We start from the raw sequence: 5612 nt of genomic DNA on the forward strand, positions 1-5612 counted from the left end.
TTGGTACTGTAGATGAATAAAATGCTTATTAACTGTTTGTTTCATCTAACCTTACCTGTGTATGGCTTAGCTGAATCATTTGGGATCTGAATGACACAAAGAAAAAAAATCATATAAAGCCGTTAAAATATGGGCTTCCGATTCAGGCAGTTACTGCTCTGTCATCATTTTGTTGCATGATCAGGGACTCACAACTGATACGTGCCTCATTTACCTCATCAGTCAAATGTGGATAATAACATGTACCTTACAGGTATTTTCTGCATATTAAAGTAGATCACATAAGGAGAATACCTGTCACATGGTAAATGCTAAAATATGAACAAATTCATTATACTATTGACATAAAATAGCACTTTATATAGCACAAATTACACTGCAGACCTGTCTATAGATTGTTTAAATTTTGTCCTGGAAGTGTCTAGCAATTTTTTACCTGTTCTACATAAGAGTCATACTTCTCTTTATTCAGATAGGTAAATAATAATAATAATAATAATCCAAAATATTATTAGCCCATTCATTAAAACCAATGCAAAGTTTGAATACTATTTTTCATTCCTCTTTTGTGGGTCAGATCTGTCAGAGATGATATTTTTCACCTTCACATAGATGGAAAAGCAAACAATACACATTTATGACTGGAAGAGTGCCTTTTATTTCACCTTCACATTTTAATCTACAGCAAGAATAGACTAGTAATTTAAGAATTCTCTGAATATTGCCATTGTTTGTTTATTGAACCTTTGTTTAAACTTCTGTTTAGTTCTAATAAGGCACCCAAAGATGTATCCTTTTGAGCCAAACCTCTGTTAAGAGTCTGCATAATAATTTAGCTGCCCAAATGTTTCTGAAAGGAAATATATGTAGTATGACCATAGTATTATGCAAATTTTGTTTTTACAGCTATTCAGTTTTTCCATAATACCTTATGCCATTCCACAGGCAGTGCATTAAGCCATGTCAGTGCTGACAACAGCACACAGGAGCTAGACTTGAGATCCTGCAGCTTCAGCCTAAGCGTATGGTTACCTTAGGGGCATTCTACCTATTAATTTAACATTCTAAAACTAATTATGTATGTCAGGGTGACCTCTCTCTAATCTATATTCATCACAGAGTCTGAGCCATCTGTCTCTATTGTTCCCATAATAAAATATCTGTTGATAGACTTATATAATTGACTGTGCTGGAAGTGAACTCACCCTACATTGCTACATGCAAATGGTGTAGAGTCCCAGTAGAATAAAGATAAGCAAAAAATAATCCAACTATCTTCAGTAATTAACTTTGGAGGTTTCATAAAAACACTAGGAAATATATTTCCCATTGGCTTAAAAATGAAATTAGGGAGTACATGGGAGTCACATCTATAGTAATTAAAAAAAGTTTTCTTGGAAGAAAATTGGATAAAAGAAATATACCTTGAGTTTGTTTGTGTAACACTTATCATAGTTGCTGCTCCTTGGACTAGTCAAGTTACAGAACTCAATAGTGACCCTATGAGACAGTGTAACTGCCCCCATTAGGGTTTTCTAAGCTGTAATCTTTACGGGAGCAATTTGCCAAGTCTTTTCTCCTGCGGGCTGGTGGGTTTGAACCGCCGACCTTTCAGTTAGCAGCTGAGAGCTTAAACTTTGCATCACTGCAGCTTCTTCAATATACTTTAGTAGGAGACATTCACAACATTCTACATAATTTTATAAGTTCATCTGTTGTGCAAATATCAAAATTTGTAATGGGTGCTTACTTTTCTAAAATATCATTTATCCTGATAATATCATAATGTAAAAACTTTTTTAAAGATTAATCTGTTGGCTATATTAAATCCAGGAACCCTGGCGGCATGATGGTTAAGCGCTTGGCTGCTAACGGAAAGGTTGGCAATTTGAAACCACCAGCTGCTCTATGGGAGAAAGATGTAGTCATAGATTGAATTATGTCCCCCCCAAAATGTGTGTATCAATTTGACTGGGCCATGATTCCTGGTATTGTGTGATTTTCCTATATGTTATAAAACCTGCCTCTATGATGTTAATGAGGGAAGATGGGTGGCAGTTGTGTTGGTAAGGCAGGACTCAGTCTATAAGATTGGATTGTGTCCTGAGGCAATCTCTTGAGATATAAAAGAGAGAAGAGAGCAGAGAGATAGGGGACCTCATACCACCAAGAAAGGCAGTGCCAGGAGCAAAGCAGGTCCTTTGAACCTGGGGTCCCTGCATGGAGAAGCTCCTAGTCCGAGGGAACACTGATAAGGAGAAGGCCGACAGAGAGAGAAAGCCTTTCCCTGGAGCTGACGCCCTGAATTTGGACTTTTAGCCTACTTTACCGTGAAGAAATAAACTTCTCTTTGTTAAAGCCATCCACTTGTGGTATTTCTGTTATAGCAGCACTGGATGACTAAGACAGATGTGTTGTCTGCTTCCATAAAGATTTATATCCTTGGAATCCCTATGGGACAGTTCTACTCTGTCCTAGAGGGTTTCTATGAGTCAAAATTAACTAGTTGGCAATGGGTTTGGGTTATATTAAATCCACTTTGTAGGTGAATGATTTCCGTTTTGTTTAAAAGAGTTTTCCTCATAAAAGCAACTCTTTTGTGAAGACAGTCCACTATAAATATTGGTTAAGTGGTACTGCATGTTGAGGATTGTGCCAGGTTTAGAAGCGACTTGCAAAGTAGAAAAAAAGGCAATTTGTGTCCTGATGAGTCTGTTTGTCCTGAGGAACCCAACCCTGCTTCCAGAGCTGATGGGAGCAATTTCAGTCACATTCTCCCTGGAATTCTCCTCTGTTCTTCCTGCACAACTTATCTGGAACTGACTATCTTTCAAGCTTTATAGTAGATCTAGAAGGAAATGACTGAAACATGAAACGTGGTTCTTGTTCTCAAAGACCCTACTCAGGGAGCAATTAGGAGCCGTCCCTCAGTAGTAATACCCTCTGGGTTGGAATCCTGGCCCTGGCATTCTATAGTTGTGTGATTTCAGGCTAGCTGCTGAAAATATTCAAGTCTAAATTTCTTCATCTGTAAACCGACCATAATCATAGATACTTCAGAGTTGTTGTTAGAATCACATTTGGAAAAATAAATTGTATGGTTCATAAGAAATGCTCAATAAATTTTAGCTGCTATTTTCTTTGCTATGAGACGTGCAAACACCTAGAAAACAATGTAAGGAATTATATAATTAAATTTGTAATTATGTAGTGCTATTAAAAGAAATTTACAGACAATAGAGTCTAGATAGTAAAGTCAAAGACATGAGGTTTGAGTCCTAACTCCAACTGTGCGAACATATGCAAGTTACTGAAACTTTCTGGGGCTTTATTTTCTTATTTGCACCTGGGCGGTGCAAATGGTTAAGTGGGTCGACTACTAGCCGAAAGGCTGGAGGTTTGCACCCACCCAGAAGCACCCTGGGAGACAAGTCTGTGGATCTACTTTTGAAAGGTCACAGCCTTGAAAATCCTGTGGAGCAGTTCTGCTCTGCACACGTGAGGTCACTGTGAGCTGGGATTGACTCAACGGCAAAAACAACATTTTCATACTGAGGTCCTTAGGTGGCACAAATGGTTTGCGCTCCACTATGAGTCAGAATCGACTTGATGGCAACGGGTATTAACCTAATAGTTGGTGGTTCGAACTCACTCAGCCGCACCACAGAAGAAAGTTCTGGTGATCCCCTTCTGTAAAGATTACGTCCAAGAAAACCCTATGGAGCAGTTCTACTCTGTAACACATGGGGTTGCCATGAATGGGAATTGACTGTAAGGCAATGTTTTTTTTTTCTCTTGAGGGGCATTATTTTCTTATTACTACAGTCAGTATAATAGTTGTACCTGTCTTAGAGGATTGTATAAAAATAAAGTCAAATGATGTGTATGTCAAGGGTCTGGCATTCAGTAAAATTCAGGAAGCTTTTGTGGTTGTGTTTTGGTTTTAAGTAATATTACCATTGGGCAATGGATGAGGTTAATGAGGAAAGATACGGCCAAAAAAATGGCTTCACGAATGGTGAGAAGTTTTAATCTGGAAAAGATATAAATAGGAAAAGAATAGGACAACATTCTAGATTAGGATATGTCATAAACAAAAATTCTAGAGGTAAGTTGTTCTCAGGTCATGAGGGCATGTAAAAAGATGAAAGGGCTTGTAGTGACAAGTGAAGGGAAGTAAGGATGAGAAGATAGTGTTAGGCCAGATCTAGAGTGGTGCAGTATTTAATAATTACAATTCTTTCAGAAACTCTTCAGAATAGACACTGGCTATATCAATGTATCTAGGCTGAAATCAGTCCTAGACAAGCTTCAGGCAATTTTAAGGGTCTGGTAAAAGAATTTAGATGTGATGTTTAGGTATAAAACTCTGAAAATAAAGTGGTATGTTCATTGCCCTGGGGTATATATATCTACCACCACCCATCTGTCAGTTTGTCATACACTATATGCATGCAAAAGCTGGACAATGAATAAGGAAGACCAAAGACGAACTGATGCCTTTGAATTGTGGTGACGGCAAAGAGTATTGAATATACCATGCACTTCCAAAAGAATGAACAAATCTCTCTTGGAAGAAGTACAACCAGAATGCTCCTTAGAAGCAAGGATGGTGAGACTATGTCTCACATACTTTGGACATGTTATCAGGAGAGATCATCAGTCCCTGGAGAAGGACATCATGCTTGGTAAAGTAGATGGTCACTGAAAAAGAGGAAGACCCTCAAAGAGATGGATTGGCACAGTGACTGCAACAATGGGCTCAAGTATAACAACGATTGTGAGGATGGCGCAGGACCTGGCAGTGTTTCATTCTGTTGTAAGTAGGGCTGCTATGAGTCAGAACTGACTCGATGGCACCTAAGAGCAACAACAAATGGTTTGAGTGTTGCTATGATGCTGGCAGCTAATGGTATTTCAAACCCCAGCAAGTTCACTCATAGTGGGCAGGTTTCATCAAAGCTTTCAGACTAAGACAGAACTGGAAGAAAGGCAGCCTGGTGATCTACTTCGAAAAATTATCCAATGACAGCCTTATGGATAACAACAGCATATTGTCCAATATAGTGCTGGAAGATGAGCCTCTAAGGTTGGAAGACCCTACAGAACAGTCACACCAATGTACTCAAATATACTAACGATCATGAAAATGGTGCAAGACTGGGCAACATTTTGTTCTGTTATATATAATGTCGCCATGAGTCAGAGTCAACTTGATGGCAGTTAACAACAACATAAACATTCAACACTGAAGAACTATTAATTATAAATGTAAAAGGCAATCTTGATTTGAAATTAAAATAGGGAAGCTGTGTAAGTGCTGATTGTATATTAAAAAATCAAAATCCTTCTTTCATCTCACAACAGTGTAGGGCTGAGTGCTGGATTTGGAGGGTGCCTAGCTCTGCTTCTTCTTGGCTATAGTTACTTCATTTGTTTAATAAGATGCTAATATTTCCTTCCTTAAAAAGTTGTTGAGAGAGGACTGCCGGCAAGATGGCGCTCTAGGCAGAAACACCACGCCGTCCCTCCACAACAAAGATCCGAAAAACTAAGCCAAACAGAGAATCAACAATCCTGAAACCCTAGAACATCAAATGAAGAGATAAAGA

The sequence above is a fragment of the Trichechus manatus genome, unplaced genomic scaffold (genome assembly GCF_000243295.1).
Source record: "Trichechus manatus latirostris isolate Lorelei unplaced genomic scaffold, TriManLat1.0 scaffold00011, whole genome shotgun sequence".
Classification (NCBI taxonomy): Eukaryota; Metazoa; Chordata; class Mammalia; order Sirenia; family Trichechidae; genus Trichechus; species Trichechus manatus.